Genomic DNA, 19,497 nt, shown 5'->3' with positions numbered 1-19,497 from the left:
GCCCATGTTTCTCCGTCGGGCGCTGGATCGCCCCTTTTCTCTCTGTGCTGGATCTCCTCGCTTCGGTTTCGCTCGCCCTCCCTTCCCCCTTCCTGTGGCTGCTTTGTCTGCTCTCCAGCTCTGCGGGCTCGCTGCTGCCCCGGGCGTGGACTGGCTCCAGTCCCCGCAGAGAGCGGCTCTTCCCCCGCCCCTCCATCCCGCTCTCTCTGCTCTGCCTCCCCCTCTCTTCCAATCAGCCAGCGGGCTCCAGCCTGCGCCGACCCCACAGCAGAGCAGCGGAGCCAGGCGGACGGAGAGGGAGGGCTGTGCTGTTGCCTGCCACAGAGCAGGGGTCACTGCTGTCTGTGCCTGCTCCTCGCGATCTGGAGAGGAGACAAGCACGAAGGGTTTACTGTTCGGATCGGGCAGCCAAAGACGGCGAAATCTTTTGGGGTTCATCATCGCTACCTACCACACGCCTGGTGGCTTACTGCAGTCCAGTCTCCAGCTTGGGACGACATTGGCTGCCGTCATCGAAAAGCATTCTAAAGGCTGCCTACTCCTATTTTCTGTAGTCCGAGCCAACAGGCACACCTAAACTTTCTGGTGGTTGTCCTGGAATAGAGCGCCAGGCACAAGGGGGAGCTACCAGTGCTGCCTGCCTTAGACGGAGAAGGAGGGCTTCACACATTATTGCAGAACTCTGTGCCTGCCCACACCAATGACAAGCGAATCCCTCAGATGTCTTGCATAACATCAAGTATGGGCTGTTTGTTACTTGTCACTGTTGTCTGTCGTTGGCAGCGAGCTCCTACCAGCAGGAGTCATGACCACTGGTGCCAGGACATCCCGTGCCACAGAACACCCGTAATTAACGCCCTGTTTCCAATGCTTGCTTCTGGCCTCTCACAGACATTACTATTTCTACCCCCGCTATTTAACAGGATCCACACATGAGTTGCCCGACCGTGCTAATCCTGACTGCATGAATAAAATCCAGCACAGGCAAACGCACCCGTTCTCCTACTGTAACTTCAATATACTCGCAGGCTCGCCACCTCACCCAAACGTGCTCCCCCAAACAACGCGGCCTGCCACGCAAGGACATCAAACCTGGTTGCTGGTGGTCCCTACAGCTGCTTGAACCAGGTCCCGAGCTACAAATACCTCTCCCTAAATAATCTTGACTTCCCCTGCCATCCCGCAGGCAGACTAAACTCTGTCCCGCCGAGCTGGCATTCTCTGCTTTCCCCACAGCTTTTCTGAATGCCACCTTGTCCCGGCATTACACGATCCGCCTCTATGGACTGGCACCGCTTCTCACACTTTATCAGCGCGAGCAGGTAAAGGCCCCGCTCAGTACCCTCTCCCTTGTTCACGGTTGCCCCTCCCCTCCCAGGTGTCCATCTGACAAACAAAAAAACTCGCACCGCCCCGTGTCGGATCCTGCCATCCAGTACCCGTATGTTGTAACACTAGCTAACTTAAGCTCGCCCAGCGCGTATTTTGGGGAGGCGAGGTATATGAGAACAGGTCAGCGCCACCTGGTCTCACCCTCTTCTTACTAACCTGCCCCTAGATCGACACAATTTATTTCTAGCTCTGCTGCTATTTAAAAATGTCCATGTCTGCCCAGTTTAAACTGTCACTAGCAGTGAAGGAGGGGATGTGACGTTTGCCTCCCTCTTTCCACGTACACTTTATTTTTTTTATTAGATTTTTCTCCAACTCCACCTTTGTTGTCATCTTCTGCTATCCAATCCCTGACTGGAATACGCCTGCTGAAACGGGAGATAGGCCCAATGAGATCTTAACAAGGGAAAGGCAATTGGGTGCAATGCAGAAGTGTCTAATATGTCCTTCCCCGCCTTCACATAAACAAGCTGAGAGATTCTCCAAATACCATGGCGTTTAATTTGGTTGCGAATTCTGTCTGTCTGCACACCGCATCCAGCGTGGACGGGCAGTAGATAGGTACACGCTCCCTGTTCCTGTACATATTTTTTAGGTCTCGCCTGTCGATGCGCATGCGCATCGAGCAAGCGAGAGTATTGGGACTTATCCACTCTTTCCCCAACTTGCAAGGAATCGTGGCGATTCCTTGCAGTGCCCGTGACTTTTAAGCTCAATGCGCATGCGCATTGAGCTTTAAAGCGCGTGCACGTCCGTCTTGGTTTACCCGCTCCGCCCCCTTCCCTTCCCGCCGTGTCGCATTTCTCCTCCCCCCTCCCCTCTCTTCCCTCCGTCTTGTTTGGTTGTCCCTCCCCTTCCCGCCGTGTTGCATTTCTCCTCCCCCTCCCCTCTCTTCCCTCCGTCTTGTTTGGTTGTTTATTTTACCCGCTCCGCCCCCTCCCCTTCCCGCCGTGTCGCATTTCCCCTCCCCCCTCCCCTCTCTTCCCTCCGCCATAGCCTTTGTGGTCTCTCCCCCTCTGCCATACAGCCCCAGCAAGTCCGTTATGAAAGGGAAACACTTCTATTTTCCCACAAGTATTGCTCTGCAGTAAGGAGCCTCAGAGAGTCAGACGGCGTGTCGCAGTTAATCTTGCGCCGCCTGCGATTTCCTCAACCAGCACCCAGCGCCGGTCAGCAGTCTCATGCCTCACAGCCACCAGTCAGCCTCCGTCCTCGGTGCCTCCACACCATTGTTGCTGCGTAGCAGGATCGGTACAGCGCTGCCACCTCACCTCTCAATGCTGTAGGTCAGGGCGCAAGGTGCGTGTCCCAGCGGCCACTCCAGCATTCAGCACCTCCTCGCCTCACCGCCTCGGTCTGCCTCTCACCTTCGCCGGCATCAGGCCTCCGCCCGCATCCCATAACTGCCATCTTGGGAGCGTAGTGCACCACAGGAAGGTTAAGGCGATCTCGCCCTCCAGACTTCTCCCCCAGGACTGCCGCCTCCGCAGTTTTCCGCTGTGAGTCTGCACGCCGAATCGCCTCCCAGCCGCTCACAAACAGAGTGCACATCTCCCGTTGCCGCAGCCGGTGGAAGTCTCCCCCTCAGTGCGCTGCCGTCATTTTAGATGCGCAGCGCCCAGCGCTCAATCGGGTGATTTTGCTGCACTTACACCCTTGTAACAGCACCAATGCGCCCCAGCAGCAGTCCAGCTCATGCACCAGGATTTCCGCAACCAGTTTTGCAGTAAGGGGCCACCTTAGAATCGCCAACCCCTCACCCTCAACCCCTCACCCTCACTCACTCACCCTCAACCCCTCACCCTCAAACCCTCACCCTCACTCACCCACCCTCAACCCCTCACCCTCACTCACTCACCCTCAACCCCTCACTCTCACTCACTCACCCTCAACCCCTCCCCCTCGACCCCTCCCCCTCAACCCCTCACCCTCACCCTCACTCACCCTCACTCACCCTCAACCCCTCACTCACCCTCAACGCCTCACCCTCAACCCCTCACTCACCCTCAACCCCTCACTCACCCTCACTCACCCTCAACCCCTCACCCTCACTCACCCTCACTCACCCTCACCCTCACTCACCCTCAACCCCTCACCCTCAACCCCTCACTCACCCTCACTCTCACTCAGCCTCAACTACTCCCCCTCACCCTCACTCACCCAAAACCCCTCACTCACCCTCACTCACCCTCAACACCTCACCCTCAACCCCTCACCCTCACTCACCCTCAACCCCTCACCCTCACCCTCACTCACACTCACTCACACTCACTCACACTCACTCACACTCACCCTCACCCTCACACAGTGCTCACAGCCACCAGTCAGCCTCCGTCCTCGGTGCCTCCACACCATTGTTGCTGCGTAGCAGGATCGGTACAGCGCTGCCACCTCACCTCTCAATGCTGTAGGTCAGGGCGCAAGGTGCGTGTCCCAGCGGCCACTCCAGCATTCAGCACCTCCTCGCCTCACCGCCTCGGTCTGCCTCTCACCTTCGCCGGCATCAGGCCTCCGCCCGCATCCCATAACTGCCATCTTGGGAGCGTAGTGCACCACAGGAAGGTTAAGGCGATCTCGCCCTCCAGACTTCTCCCCCAGGACTGCCGCCTCCGCAGTTTTCCGCTGTGAGTCTGCACGCCGAATCGCCTCCCAGCCGCTCACAAACAGAGTGCACATCTCCCGTTGCCGCAGCCGGTGGAAGTCTCCCCCTCAGTGCGCTGCCGTCATTTTAGATGCGCAGCGCCCAGCGCTCAATCGGGTGATTTTGCTGCACTTACACCCTTGTAACAGCACCAATGCGCCCCAGCAGCAGTCCAGCTCATGCACCAGGATTTCCGCAACCAGTTTTGCAGTAAGGGGCCACCTTAGAATCGCCAACCCCTCACCCTCAACCCCTCACCCTCACTCACTCACCCTCAACCCTCAAACCCTCACCCTCACTCACCCACCCTCAACCCCTCACCCTCACTCACTCACCCTCAACCCCTCACTCTCACTCACTCACCCTCACTCACCCTCAACCCCTCCCCCTCGACCCCTCCCCCTCAACCCCTCACCCTCACCCTCACTCACCCTCACTCACCCTCAACCCCTCACTCACCCTCAACCCCTCACTCACCCTCAACCCCTCACCCTCAACCCCTCACTCACCCTCACTCTCACTCATCCTCACTCACCCTCAACCCCTCACCCTCACTCACCCTCACCCTCACTCACCCTCAACCCCTCACCCTCACTCACTCACCCTCAACCCCTCACCCTCAACCCCTCACTCACCCTCACTCTCACTCAGCCTCAACTACTCCCCCTCACCCTCACTCACCCAAAACCCCTCACTCACCCTCAACACCTCACTCACCCTCACTCACCCTCAACACCTCACCCTCAACCCCTCACCCTCACTCACCCTCACTCACCCTCACCCTCACTCACCCTCACTCACACTCACTCACACTCACCCTCACTCACCCTCACACAGTGCAATAGTTCTCAGACCATTTCAGTTAGAGCTTTTAGAAATGTTTATGGCTTTTTTTATTTGTAATACTTTAGCATTGGCTACAGGAAACAAAAATGCTAAACATTTACAAAAAAAACCCATAAACAATTCTAAAAGCACTAACTCTAATGGTGCGAGACCTATTGCATTTCCAATGCTTGTTGAACCTGCCTCTGTGTTTTCAAACCAAATAAAGTGGTTAAAGATAGACTCACAGTCGTGGCGACTCTCATTCTCCCGCCCCGTTCCCCACAGGGTACAAGCTGCAAGCCTGGATCACCTCTGCTCAGACATCTAGGGTACGAGCACAGAAGGAGAGCTCCCTCCTGCCTGTCTGCAGGCTGTTAACACCCCCCTAGCTAGTGTTTAAGCCCCAAGACTATGGATGCCACAGGTGGTAGGCGTTGACAGCCCTGGAAGTTCAGCGAGAAAAGCACCTCTAGAGTTAGATGCCATCTTGATGCCACAAACTTAATATCTCATGCATGTGAAAGTCAATAGGGCTGCAGGGAAGTGTATGGGATTGCCTCACAGGGCCCTGCTTGACAAGAGTCACATGCTGAAATGTTATGCCTGATAAGACACCCTCTGCTGGGCTCACCTTTGTTACCACAGACCATGCCCTCAGAAGTAAGCCCTGACAGAGGAGATACTTACGCAGTTACAGGGCGAATGGTTTTGGGAGCGGGAAGATAATTCATCACCAAACACTAAGCAATGTCTGCCAGGGTAAAGCAAAAACAGCATAAGGGGGAAAACGTGAGCCAATGAGAAAAGCATCACATCCCGAGAGGCCCCAACCCGCCCCATCGCAGCAGCGGAATACAAAACGATGCTCCCCTTGCTTCCAGAGTGTGGTAAAGGGCCCTTGAGACCAGGGGCGTAACACAAGCCCACGTGGTGCAATTCAAAGATATACACAGGTCATAGGATGAATGAGGTGTCCCACAGAGTGCCCCCCCCCTGGGCTACGCATTGCCCGGGAGCTCACATGGGCCCCTGTATGTCATGCGTTGCTCAGCCAGTCTTTTTTTTGCTTTCTGCGCATTCTGGCAGTGGTTTTTATACAGTCCTGAATTTAAAATTCGAAAAACAAAACTACCATTAGGAGGGCACAACAGCCAAACACCGGCCTGCGAGCTCTGCCAGCAACTCGCCCACTCCTGCTACATGCATGGCATGTCTCTGAATTGCAGGACTACAAATACAAGCATGCATCGGAAACGGTCCAATGGAGGAGGAACTTGACGAGTGAGACCCGTAGATTTCCGGATCCACAAATCTTCAAATACTCTCCTCTCAGTCACTGTACCACTTTGTGTGGCTGCCCACCGCTAGAAAGGCAGCCTTGCCCGCTTCTGCCCAATACACGTCATGTCTCCGGTGCACAGCAGTCCAGTAATAATAATCCCATCCTGTGCCCTGCAGAAATCCACGGCTAAGTTCTCCACCGCTGCAAACACGGTGCCCTGCACGGCGCTCTCGCTGCCAGTCCAGGGCACCGACGCGCTGAGGGCCAGGGAGGGAACTGTTTGCTTTACATTCACCGCAGAGCAGCAGGCGCTGCCGCCCTACTCCCAGAAACTTAACTGCTTGACGCAGACAGCGGTTTCCCAATTGAGCGGAGACACTGTTCTATCAAAAATACATGCAAACAAACGCTCGGCTTCTTGCCAATGGAATTAATAAAGTCTTTTTTTTTTACATCAGGAACTGGGATTTAATAAAGAAAACTATGGATATCATCTAATGAGATAAAGTTGGACCCAGTATTTACACCCACGACGGCGTGACCCAGCTGTAGTTGCTTTACTACTTCATGCTGCAGCTTGGAGATGGGCGCCTGTTAGAACAAGACGTGCGCGTGACGAACACTGCCGTGGGGCGGGACTTCCGTTTCCTGCTGGAAGCTCGCGCCCACGGAGTGGCTGGCTACGAGAGGAGCAGTAGTGACGCGGGCGGGGCTCCCATGCCAGAGGGAGAGCCCCGCGGTGGCGGCTGAAGTCCGGAGTTGCGCCCATGCGGTAAGTGGGGCTTGGTTGTAGTGGGGGTAACAGCAGGGGGTGGCGGCAGGGGAGGGGGGATGGGAGTGTGTGCGCGTGTGTGGGTGTAGCTGTGTGTGTGCGCGTGTGTGGGTGTAGCTGGGTGTGTGCGCGTGTGTAGCTGTGCATGTGTATGTATATTTGTGACTGTATGTCTGTTAGCTGTGCGTGTGTATATGTGGGGCTGTGTCTGTAAGTGCGTCATGATGCATTGTGCCTGCATGTGTGTTTGTGTGTGTTTGTGCGCATGTGTGAGTGTGGCTGTGTGTGATTGAGAGAGGCTGTGAATGTGAGACAGGAGATGTGCACGGCGCCGTGCGCGCCCACGAGGAGAAATCGGCGCTCGTGCCCATCCCCTGTCTCAGATTCCCAGGAGACGGGCGACAATAGTTGTCGAGCTAGATGCATGCTTTGCATGCGTACTCTAGCTCGACCTAAACAACAGGAGGCTCAGGCAAAGCTCGGGGTTTATTACATAGGAAACATTTCACAGTGTCTGCGAACAAATCGCGAAGAACACCTTTACAATGTACAAATCGAAGACCAAATATTGAAAGGGCGGATGGTTTTAAGTTAAGTGTAGCCTTGTTAAGTTCTGGGGTTACAGCAATGAGCTGTGAAGTTCCGTAGCCACCAAGGGACACCAGATAGGTTTGTGGGCCCTGCAAATACTGTGCTCCCACTCTGTTACAGTGATTGTTAAACAGTTACTACAGATTTAAATATAAACTACTAATGGGCGCAGATTATACAGGACAAGATAACCCAGGCAGCATGTCAAGAAAGCACAACAGTTGATTTCATGTGTAGCATTAAAACTGCATTGCTGTATCAACATAAACTCACCCGGCTATCTCTGGTAGGAGCCAGGATAACACTATGCAATGTTAAAGAAGCGGACTAACGCCAACATCAGCGGCGTGACACCTTTCACTGGACAGTTCTATCACTATCGCTTTTGCTTCAATATCTTTCCATTCTTTTTACCTTTCGCCTCTTTTTGCCCTTTCGCTCCTGCTTTGACATTCTTTTAAACTTTTGGCACCAATTTAACTCTCTCGCTCCTTCGTTTCTCTGGCGTTTCACTCTTCTCTGTAGTCTTCTCTTTTTGCCTCATTTGTACCCCTTTTGCCTCAACTGCCTTTCCTCCCTTTTCTTGTGCCACACGCTTACCTGCTGCACCTCTATTTCCTGCCACTCTCTTGTGCCCCACCCAGCCCTGCTCTCCTCCTTCATGCTAGACTGCATGCTCAACTGTGCCCCTTCCCACCCCCAATGCCAGGACCCCTGGTCATCCATTTTCCCACAGCAGCCAAAGATGCTACTCGGCCAAGAACCTCCACACCTAGAACACCGGGGGCGCACATCAAGAGACTGCACCAGGGCTCCCAGACCAGCACTGAAGGTGCGTTCTCCTGCGTGGTCTCTTGGTTTTCCTGCATTTTGCCAAGCCTGCAACCCCAAGAATTCCCCTACCGTGCACATTATCCCAACAGGCACTACACCCACACATGCCTTCTACTCAATGCACACTCTCTTGAAAAACTCACCATCGAAGTCTAAGACCTCCTGCATGAGTTTTCTGGCATCCACTCCAGACATCACAGAGGCCATCTTGCCCCCGAATGCAAGAGAAGACCGAACCGGCAAACCTGGAAGAGTACTCCTCATCATTTACAAAGAATATACCAACAGCTCCATTACATCTGCAAACTCCAGGGATCACCTCGGTCAATTAGCTTTCAAGCTTAGTGTGTCAAGGAACCTCACCCTAGCTGGGGTCCTACTCTACCAACCCTCCCCCAACCTAGATCCAAATACTGAACCTCCATCACAGACTTTACCTCCCCACTTGTGTTCGCCTCCAGCTCCTTCAGCCTCCTTGATGACCTCAACTTCACACTGATTCCAACACCAAAAATCTCCTGGAAAATCTCAACATAATCTTAGTCACCCAACAAGTGTACGCCCCTATCCAAGCAGCTGGACACCTTCTCAACCGTATCTTGAACAACTTCTGTGGCATCACAGTGGACAAGCCCACCCCATCACCTAGACCAACCACTCCTGTCTGATTTGGCCTGCACCTCCCGAATTAAAAGAAAATGTCTGACACAGCAGGAACACGATCCCTGACGAAACCTGGATGACTCAACTTCAAACTTGAGGCCTGCAGCACTGAAACAACCTCACATGCTCTGTCCCAATTTCAACATTCGGATCACTTTGTATGCGGACACCCAGGACCCGCTTAAAACTCTCTCCAGAGCGTAGACTACACCGCGGGCAAAATGGAACAAGGACGACCTACAGCTCTCCATGCACCACTGCAAAGCGCTAGAGCCTCAATGGTGACATCCCCAGACAGCAGCACGAGGAACACCTTCAAATTAGTCCTCTGGATGTATTACTAGAGTTCTGCTCTCACCAAGCGGATTCAAAACAGCGCCAAAAACAACAACAAAGTATTTGCCAATTATTTAGGAATTCACGTTCCCAACCACCAGCTCCACAACCGTCACCATCTCACAAGTACTCTGCACCAAGTCCTCCACTAGTTCTGCAATAAAACCAACAACTTTGCACCCCAACTAGGCCTCCACATCCTCATCCTCATTGCACCCCGACTAGACTGCCACACCCTCATTATCGTCCAATCGGATGAGAAGAACACACCGGATACCACCCTGGCCTGCTGGCTCACCATGTCCCCATGGAAACCTAAACCACCATGTGAGCCATCCACTCTACGCCCCTCTGACCCTTGCCCCCACTTAATCTTTACCAAAGAACTTGACCAATTAGAAAGGCCCTCACTCCGATCCTCAATGACTCACGCACTACAGCCACCTTTCCAGACGCTTGGAAACATGCCACCATACCACTCCTGAAAACACCATCAACAGCACACCCGAAGTCTCTGGCAAGCTACAGCTCAATCTCCATCCTCCCCTATCAGGCAAACATTAAAAAAACATATCTATAAGAAACTGGTGGACCACCTCAACACAAAGCCCCTCTTGGACCCCTTCCCAGTTTGGTTTCAGACCTCAACTCAGCACAGAGATTGCCGTCATCGCCACCACCAACAACATTCATCTAATCATACAGAAAGGGAACACAGCAGCACTCCTCCTACAGGACCACTCAGCCGCCTTCAACAGTCTTCCACCCCATTCTCATGCAACACCTCCTTGAAGTTGGAATTCACGGAGCCACACAGGATCAACTCCCTTCCCATAGGACGCACCCAATCAGTTAGCCTTGCCCTGTACCCTTCCTCTGCCATCAACCTGATCTGCAGTATGCCCCAGGGCTCTTACTCAGCCCTGCGCTTTTCAAATTCTACATGGCGCGCTAGTCCTCATCACCCAAACCCACGGACTCAGCATCATCTCTTATGCATACGACACCCACCTCATGCACTCCCTCTCCGAAGGCAACTCCAACATCCAGACAAACTGCATAAATGAAGTCTCAAAATGGAGGAGAACCAACTTCTTTAAGCTCAACTCTGAGGCATGTTTCTTACATTACAAGTTTTGGAGAACAAGTTGCTTTTACATTTGAACTAGGAAATGTGCTCTCACACACAGAAAGTAGCTTCCCTTGATCCGGGAAGGGAGTGAGATGTGCCAAACTGTCCTGATATGACGTCTTCCAGTTTCAGAAATGACAAAGTTCCCCTTGAATACAGAGAGGCGGGAAAGATTCCTACGGTATCACTAGGAACTTTTTTTGTTCCGTTCTGCCTAACCCGGGCTCCTGCTAACTAACATGTTCCTATTGTGTATGGTTGGTTGGCTCTGGGTTGGAAGAGCGACAAATGTTTCTTGCTGCAGCTAGATCTAGAGCTTAGGTTAGTGCATTCGGATAGTAGAAGTACAGTGGTGCTAGTCAGGGTGACTTTGTAAATGATGCAGAGTAAAGATCCTGCCCCAGAGGCGTGGGCTAGGCATGCCCAGTCGGACCTTCAGCTGTCTCGTACCCACAACACATAAAAGAACACAAAATAATAATACATATTAAAAAAGGAGCTTAGAGCCAGTCTTCTTCAGACAGTGCTTTGAAGGTGTCCCACCCCTGTATTCAACCTCGCTGCATTCCCTGAAGCAGCTGCTGAGGTCATGGTTGCTTCTTACGTTCTAGGTCATCAGCCTGTGATTGCTGGCCACAGTTGCAGCACGGTCACCTGACAACCACTGAGCCATCACAGAGTTAATGGGCTATTTGGATCTAGGGAAACCCTGTGGTGCAGAACACCACCCAGCCTATGATCATGCCAATAAATCATCAATGCCTCCAGTGAAAGAGAATTTGGGGTGCCTTTACCTGCTAGGCTGAGTAATACGTCACTACGTTGTGCCTGATATATAAAAAGGTTTTACCCAGACCTTGTTGAAGGAGGAGTACATTGATACATAAGGGCCATTGTTCACTGCGCAATAATATATTTTTTTCTCTAATGTGCGTACAGTAGACCACTCTTGTGGTGGGTAATAAAACAAACTTTTAAAAGGTACAGAAGTTAACATATGGAATTGGGTAGAAAATGTATCACACCAAATTCAGGAGCTGCTCCTCTGCCAAATCCGTTGGAATGTTACTCTTTTCAAGTACTCAACTAAAAGTGAATCAAATACTGACCAAACCAATAGGTCACGCCTTGGCTAAGTCAATGATATCTGTGATACTGTGCATCATTGGACAAAGCGCTAAAATTAAAAAGAAACCAAAAAAGAGCAATGACATGGATGCTGTTGCCAGCCAGTCTGTAGGCGCGTGCATGTGTCAACACACATGCGTGCGCTCCATTTTCTGTTTTTTATAAATTGACTGATCTAAGAGGTCAGGTGGCTCATAGATTAGTTGCCCATGAGCACAATCCACTCCGGCTCTCTGTCAGATCCCTTCCCGCACCACGTCTTCATCAAAGCAGGCAGCTCCATCGCACCCCACCTGCGCAACGTCATCAATCTCTCACTCGAGACCGCGACCTTCCCAGAGAGCTGGAAACAACACGAGATTAACGCCCTACTGAAAAAACCCAAGGCAGACCCAAGAGACCTCAAGAACTTCCGGCCCATCTCTCTACACCCCTACCCGGGCAAGGTCATCGAGAAAATCGTCAACAGACAGCTAACCCGATACCACGAAGAAAACAGAATCCTGGACCCTTCCCAGTCAGGGTTCCGCAGCAACTACAGCACCGAGACTACCCTCATCGCGGCCACCGAAGACAACAGGACCTTGCTTGACAAAGGCGAGACAGCAGCACTCATCCTTCTAGACCTCTCCGCCGCCTTCGAAACAGTCTGCCACCGCACACTACGTGCATGCCTCCACGCCACAAGGATCCAAGACAAGGCTCTGGAATGGACCACCTCCTTCCTCTCCGGCAGAACCCAGAGCGACCGTCCTCCCTCCATTACGGTCCGAAGCCTTCGAGATCATCTGCGGGGTACCCGAAGTATCCTCCCTCAGCCCGACACTGTTCAACATTTACATGGCCCCGCTCGCGCACGTCGCCTGACAGCACGACCACAACATAATCTCCTACGCCGATGACACTCAACTGATCCTCTCCCTCACCAAGGACCCAATCACCGCCAAAGCCAACCTCCACGAAGAAATGAAGGCCGTCGCTGACTGGATGAAGACCAGCTGTCTGAAGCTGAACTCGGACAAGATGGAGGTCCTCATCCTTGGCACCAACCCTTCAGCCTGGGACGACTCCTGGTGGCCGACGGCACTGGAAGCAGCCCCAACACCCACCGACCATGCACACAACCTGGGAATCATCCTCGACTCAACGCCCTCAATGACCAAGCAGGTCAACGCCGTCTCCTCCTCCTGCTTCAACACCCTCCGCATGCTCCGCAAGATCTACAGATGGATCCCAACAGAAAGGAAGACAGTCAACCAGGCCCTCGTCAGCAGCAGACTCAACTACGGAAACGCTCTCTAAGCGGGAGCCCCGACCAAGCTCATCAAACGACTACAATGCATCCAAAACACCTCGGCACGACTGATCCTCGACATACCACGCCACGGCCACATCAGCCCCCACCTAAGGGACCTGCACTGGCTCCCCGTCAGCAAGAGGATATCCTTCAAGCTCCTCATCCACGCACACAAGGCACTCCACAAGACCAGCCCAGCCTACCTCAACAGACGGCTCTCCTTCTACATCTCCAACTGCCAGCTACGCTCCGCCGACCTCTCACTAGCCACCGTCCGCGCATCCGAAGAACAACCACCGGCGGGAGTTCCTTCTCACACCTCGCCGCCAAGACATGGAACACCCTCCCACTGAGCCTACGACAGACCAAAGACCTGCTGACCTTCAGGCGGATGCTCAAGACCTGGCTGTTCGATCAGTAGCGCCCCCCCTCCCTCCCCTTCCCCCCAGGGCCTGGAGACCCTCCCAGGTATGTAGTGCGCTTTACAAATGACTGATTGATTGAAGTAGAGTGGCCTCAGAAAAAACCAGGGCCATATGCTATAAATACCCAATGAGAGCGAGTGTGAACTGTAGGCCTTTGCAGCCTGCGTTGCACCACACCATAGTAACAAACTAGGCAGATGTAGAACCGGAAATGTTTCAGGAAAACTATAATAAAATAAAATAAAAAGGTCAGAAAGCATTGTAGACTTTGACATTTGCTGTGATCTTGTGAGACCTTGATTGCGGGCCAGTTGGGGTATGAAACACTAGTTGTCGGGGAAAGCAATTAGCGTTTAAATAAACATTTGGAAGCGTGCACAGTATTTGTAAACGGAAAGTTAGTCATGTCTGCCATACTGAAACATAAAGCATCAAGGTCGTTTTGGAGGCACCCTGTGATCAAAGAAAAGGGCGCGGCCTCCCAAATAAAATTGAACAAAGTTGAAATCAACATTCTATGAAGGGGAGCCCAGCTGTGTAGACTTCACACATGACCTACTTCATGACGCATGCTGGTTAATAGTAAACAACTTGCTCATCACCATTAAACACCTACATTTTATCATTACAGTAGTCATTGTTTATGTTGCCAGACAATAAAAGTCATTTAAAAAAAAAATGCAGACAGAATGCACTGGCATTCCACGTGTACATAAAGGAATAACTAGCACCAGGTATCCTGGGGAGGTTGTGACGCTACTGCCTGAGCTGCCAACTTTAGAACTTTGAAGAATCTGAGTCCTGGGTTCAACTCGATAGCCTGTGATTCTGACAAAACACCTTATCTTCCGATGGGCTAAAAGCTAAAAAACAGATCTCACTTTGTGTAGTGTAACGTGTGCTCATATAAAGCGCGTCAATGCTCTTAGGCCGAGTTCGCATTACATAGAACTGCAAAAATAAAATAAGTGTGACAAATCAGCAGTAACTATACATATTTATTTGGTATTCATTAAAGATGTTGCTTTTAAACAGCAGTGTTCCTACTATCCGCCTTGGAAGGATGAGAGGCGATGTGGTTTTGACGGTGCTCTTGAAGTAGAGCTACTGTCAGTGGAACACGAGCCCTTCAGGATATACGACACCGAAGCTGCTCTTCAAGGAAACCTAGAGGTCTTAAGGTTCTTCTTAGGGAGCACTGCACCCACTATGTTGCCAGCAGAGAGAAGTCCGGTGCAATGAGTTGAGATGGAGGGGGTGGGGGGATTGAATGGTCCAAGTAAGAACAGGAGAAGTTGGGGGTTGGTTGAGATGGGGAATGATTCTAATTCAGTCCCTATCTAATTTAGAATGTAATAGAGGCATGAAATGGGGGGTGTGGGAGAGGGGTGCACAGTTCTATACTCCCGATTGTGACCATGTGCACCGCCATGTATGGCCTGATAGTAGCTGCAGCGGCTTTAAGGATTATTTGAGCATGTTTAAAGTTTAGCAATGTATCATAGGCCCTAGTACGAGGAAGGAGCTGAGCGTCCCTAGTTACTGTTTGAATTGTAAAAGCCTGCGATATTCAGGGTTGAATGGGCCCGCGACACCGCTCGTTCTCGGCTGTAAAGCCACATATTCTGTGCCGTGCTCACTTTGCTAAAGACAAGCAAATTAAGGCTCCCTAAAAGGAAGGCTATTTTGGCACAGTGAGGCAAGGTCATCACAACTAGGGGCGATTTTGGTGCAAAAAAGAAAGGCACAATGATAGTTGAAGGTTACTGCCAGAGCCATGAGAAGCAAGTGACAGAAATTACTGCACGGGACAAAGTGCACAGCAGCACCACGTACAGCGATAGTTAACAAGCTCTTGGCACTGTTGTGGGTAGGGGGGGGGGAGAAATGCGAGACACGGCCTGGCGGCCTTGAAGTGTGAAGCAGTGGGCGGGGGAGCGGAGCCCTTTGAAGTGAAGCTCTTGGATGCAGGCGGCTTGGGAGCGAGGGAAAAGCGCGTGCTTGTGTTCACGTGAACTGTTTAAAATCCGCCCGATGGTTTGAGGACTTATTTTGCACACTAAAATTCTCCCCTATCCATTCCTTGCGGAATGGGATAGGCGAGACCCAAAGAGCGGCCGGGAAAGGATCCCTTTGAAGTGGCCATGAAAGTCAAAGCAATTAGGGGGAGAAGAATTGAGGCCAGCGCGCACTGCGCACGCTGGGGAAGCCTAAATCAAGGTGAAGCAGTAGCCTTAAGGCCTCAACTGGTGTAAAATTACGACAAACGGTTTGACAACTGCCTTTTGGGGTGTTATTGTTGCGACGAGAAATGCTTCTTACAGTGAAGCATTACATTCAATTAATGCAATATGTAGCAGGTGTGCAGAGTTCCATGAGACAACACTATTTTCCCTTGGACTTTGAAAAGCTTCGTTTGCATTGGTTCACACTCTATCTAGTAGAACATCGCAGTCTAAAAGAGTTCAGTTCTCCACGTTTGCTTAGAAGGAGAAATATGGGGTGGGACCAGCCAGTAACAACCTTGCTTTTCCTGCATTATAAATACCCCTGCGCGCCCACGCAGGTCCCATACATGGTTTTTCAAAGTACCGAGCAAAATCAATTTTTTTCCGTTGTAGAGTTCCTTATTCCCTTGGAACAGGGCATGTTTGAGCCTTTATTTATAATCTGGTAGCCCCTTGTTGTTCCGTCCGTGGTATCGGCTTAAAGTGGTGTCGGAATTGCATAATCAATAAATATTTTGATGTGGGTTGGGTAGGGCTGCGGGGTGCTCTGGGTGTGCATGCTGTGGGAATTCGTGAAGTTAACAGGGCAACTGAAGTCATAAATGAGCATCAATTTACCCCCAGTCACCGGGACCCCAGTGCAAGCAGTCCCTTCGAGTGAAATATGCGCTGTTTCAATGCATCCCGGAGAGAAGCAGTTCTGTCACTAAAGCCAACAGAGAAAATTCAAAACGCTAAATTTAAGAAAAGCCTTTAAAATGTAACAGCAGTTAGACAGATGAAAGGTGGGGAGCTGCAGAAACTTTATAGTAAACAAGGGCTCACGACACTCTGAGCCAACTGATAGGCTCAGCCAGTCCTGGCGCTCGGTGGAGGATGGGAATGACAAACAGATAAACGCAACTCTCTCTCAGTTCTAACGAACTGGACTGTTTGTCTAACCACGGCCTCACAGATTTTCAGTAATTGTGAAACGGTGCCTACAAATACGCGCACAAGCGGCAGTGCCTAACTCAGAGTATGGCTGCCCCAGGGTCACACTGTGCGGGAGGGACTGGGAAAAAATATCACAAGCTACAACTCTGGAAATGAGGACAGTGCCCATTTCCCCGTGCCCAAACAACCAAATGGTGGTTCAGTTTAATGAGGCACAGTCAGGATAGAGAAAGAGAGCGGAGTCGCTTCTTGCTTTCGAGTCGCCGGGTTGTGAGAGTCCACGGGGCCACCGAGGTGGAGTTCCGCTCCAGGGCAGTGGGCACTCCTGCCTGCATGGATGCTTGTAGTCGAGTACCGGCAGTCTCTCTGCCAGAAGCACTCACAGTATGAATAATATTCTTCTGGCCAACGTGATTGTTTACTACTGTAGTGTAATGGTCATCCATACAAAAGAAGAATAAATAAATCATTTTCCCTCTGCGAAACACTTGTTCTGTTTATACGATGTGTCGAGAAGCAATGTTGTAATGAGTCAGGTACACTAACAGGATGAGAACTTCGGCAGTAATTAACAAGCGCGGCGCTGCCTGGGAGAAAAGTGCAGCCACGCTAATTAACAAGAAACTTAGAAGGACAAGATTGTGGCTGGGGGTGGAGTGCAGGGGAGCGGCGAAGCGCGGATTAGGATGAGAACTTCGGCAGTAATTAACAAGCGCAGCGCTGCCTGGGAGAAAAGTGCAGTCACGCTAATTAACAAGAAACTTAGAAGGACAAGCTCTCGGTATTGCGTGGCGGGGGGCGGGGAGCAGCGAAGCGCGGATTAAAAAAAAAAAAACGGCCGGGAAAGGATCTCTTTGAAGTGGCCGTGAAAGTCAAAGCAATTAGGGGGGAGGGGATTTGAGGCCAGCGCGCACTGCGCACGCTGGGGAAGCCTGTGGGAGGGAGGCTGATGGCTTTGATGTGGGGAAATGCGCGTGCTTGTTTTCACGTGAACTGTTTGAAATCCGCCCGATGGTTTGGGAACTTTTTTGCCTACTAAAATTCTCCCCTATCCATTCCTTCTGAAATGGGATAGGTGAGACCTAAAAACGTAATACTTCATAGAAATACAATGTAGGGAAATTGTTACTTGAATCAATTAAGGTGAAATAAAAACTGTGGACACTGATAAAATTACTGAGATTATATAAATCAAATGGGATATATTTCATAGGCTCTGATTAAGTGACAATCTAATGTTGAGACCTATGATGTTTTTTATGAATATTTATTAATATTATTGTTTGATTTTAATGTCACTATGTGGATAAGGATGAAATAGATGTAGCTGTGTTTGCTATAGAAATGTATAACTAAGTTTTTTATTGTGGTTTTATGGTTTTTCATCACAAAAATCGAATAAAGGTATATTTGATTTGATTACACATATATCTATCCCAAACACTTTTGAAATGTGTGGTTCCCCCGTACTCTCAGGTGCATGGCACGTGAGTTTTTTTTTTAGTGTAGGAGGAAGTAGGTTAGAAGCCAGTAATGATCTCACTGGATGTATATTAAAGACACATATCGAATCTGACCTATCTTTATCTATTCCATTCTGATGGTTGTGGCTCTGATATTTCTCATTTTTAATACAATTGTGCATTTATGAATGCCAATAAAACACAGGAATGGAAAGTGTTGCATTGCACACTGTCTGCGCTGTCACTCACAATCGCACAAATAAGCATTGCAAATGTCACCCTGAGACAGAAATATAGCATGCTTGCATAAAGAACCCCGTGCAGCTATCCTGCAGCCAACTTTCGTTTGAATGCTGTGGTTTCTAAGCATGGATTTATCCTCAGAAGTACATGCCAGGGCATGGACCCACGGGGTCATGTGTGGGTTACGGTGTTCGTGAGGCCTGCCTTTGGGTGGGTGGTGTGGAGGAGCGACGAGACTTCCTAAAAGTGGGGGTGCAATGGGCTCTCTTGGGGGGAGGGGTACAGTGAGTTGTATTGAGGGTGGAGTACAGTGGCGCGTGCTAAGGGTGGGGTTCAATTCAAGCTCTGGGGGGTGTATCTGGTAAAGGTGGGAGCTGAATGGGATGTCATCATGGGGGGGTTGGTGGAGGGTGCAATGGGCAGCCTTGCAGGTGAACCGATCTTGGGGGGGGGGTGTTTGAGGGGGAGAAAGGAAGTCATTATGAGGTGGTGGGTGCAATGGGCCATGAGATGTAGTCTCGAGGGGAGGGGGGTTTAGTTGCACTCATGGAGGGCGCTGTTGCGAAGCGGGACCTGAGGGCGACCCATCCGACTGCCCACCCCCCCGGGGGTCGTACCTGCTCGGAGCCGGGCTGCAGCCCATCGGGTCCCCGCACGAGGCCTCTCCGCGGTCCGCCGGTGCTGCCGCTGCCCCCGCTGACCCGGAAGTGGAAGCCGCGTCTGCTGCGGCGACGCGGCGCGTGCTCCGGAAGTGTGAGGATGATTGACAGTTGCTGTGCGTAGACGGAGCCCCGCCCCCGGAGCCAGCACCAGAGGCCTCGGGCCGCTGCCGGCGCCGCCTCCGTCTGTCCCTGTGACCCGGGACCCCTCGAGGGCTCCGGGGCCCTTCTGACGGAGGGGGGACTGGTCGAGGGCCCTCGATGGCCCTGGGGCCCCTCTGATGGGGGGCACTGGTCGAGGGCCCCGGGGCCCCTCTGACGGGGGCGGGGGGGGGGGGGGGGGGTCTGGTCAAGGGCCCCGGGGCCCCTCTGACAGGGGGGACTGGTCAAGAGCCCTCGAGGGCCCCGGGGCCCCTCTGATGGGGGGCACTGGTCGAGGGCCCCGGGGCCCCTCTGACGGGGGGGGGGGACTGGTCAAGGGCCCTCGAGGGCCCTGGGGCCCCTCTGATGGGGGGCACTGGTCGAGGGCCCCGGGGCCCCTCTGACGGGGGGGGGGGACTGGTCAAGGGCCCTCGAGGGCCACAGGGCCCCTCTGACGGGGGGGGGGACTGGTCGAGGGCCCCGGGGCCCCTCGGACAGGGGGGGGC

The 19,497-nt window shown here is 52.1% G+C and overlaps 1 protein-coding gene across 2 annotated transcripts in view; it reads right to left on the bottom strand.

The window, feature by feature from the left end:
* LOC147663831 (uncharacterized) overlaps nucleotides 1-18,925 on the bottom strand; it is a 48,350-nt gene extending 29,425 nt beyond the window's left edge. Inside the window, exon 1 of one of the 2 annotated variants that reach the window (XR_015305215.1) lies at nucleotides 18,809-18,897. The gene's annotated coding sequence lies outside the window, so the exon portion shown is untranslated. Of the gene's footprint in view, nucleotides 1-18,808 lie in introns of both variants that reach the window. The other variant, XM_086950174.1, reaches the window with a different exon arrangement.
* Nucleotides 18,926-19,497: the final 572 nt, after the last annotated feature.

Source organism: Lissotriton vulgaris, unplaced genomic scaffold, assembly GCF_964263255.1.
Source record: "Lissotriton vulgaris unplaced genomic scaffold, aLisVul1.2 SCAFFOLD_1872, whole genome shotgun sequence".
Lineage (NCBI taxonomy): Eukaryota > Metazoa > Chordata > Amphibia > Caudata > Salamandridae > Lissotriton > Lissotriton vulgaris.
This window is presented reverse-complemented; position numbering and strand designations above follow the sequence as displayed.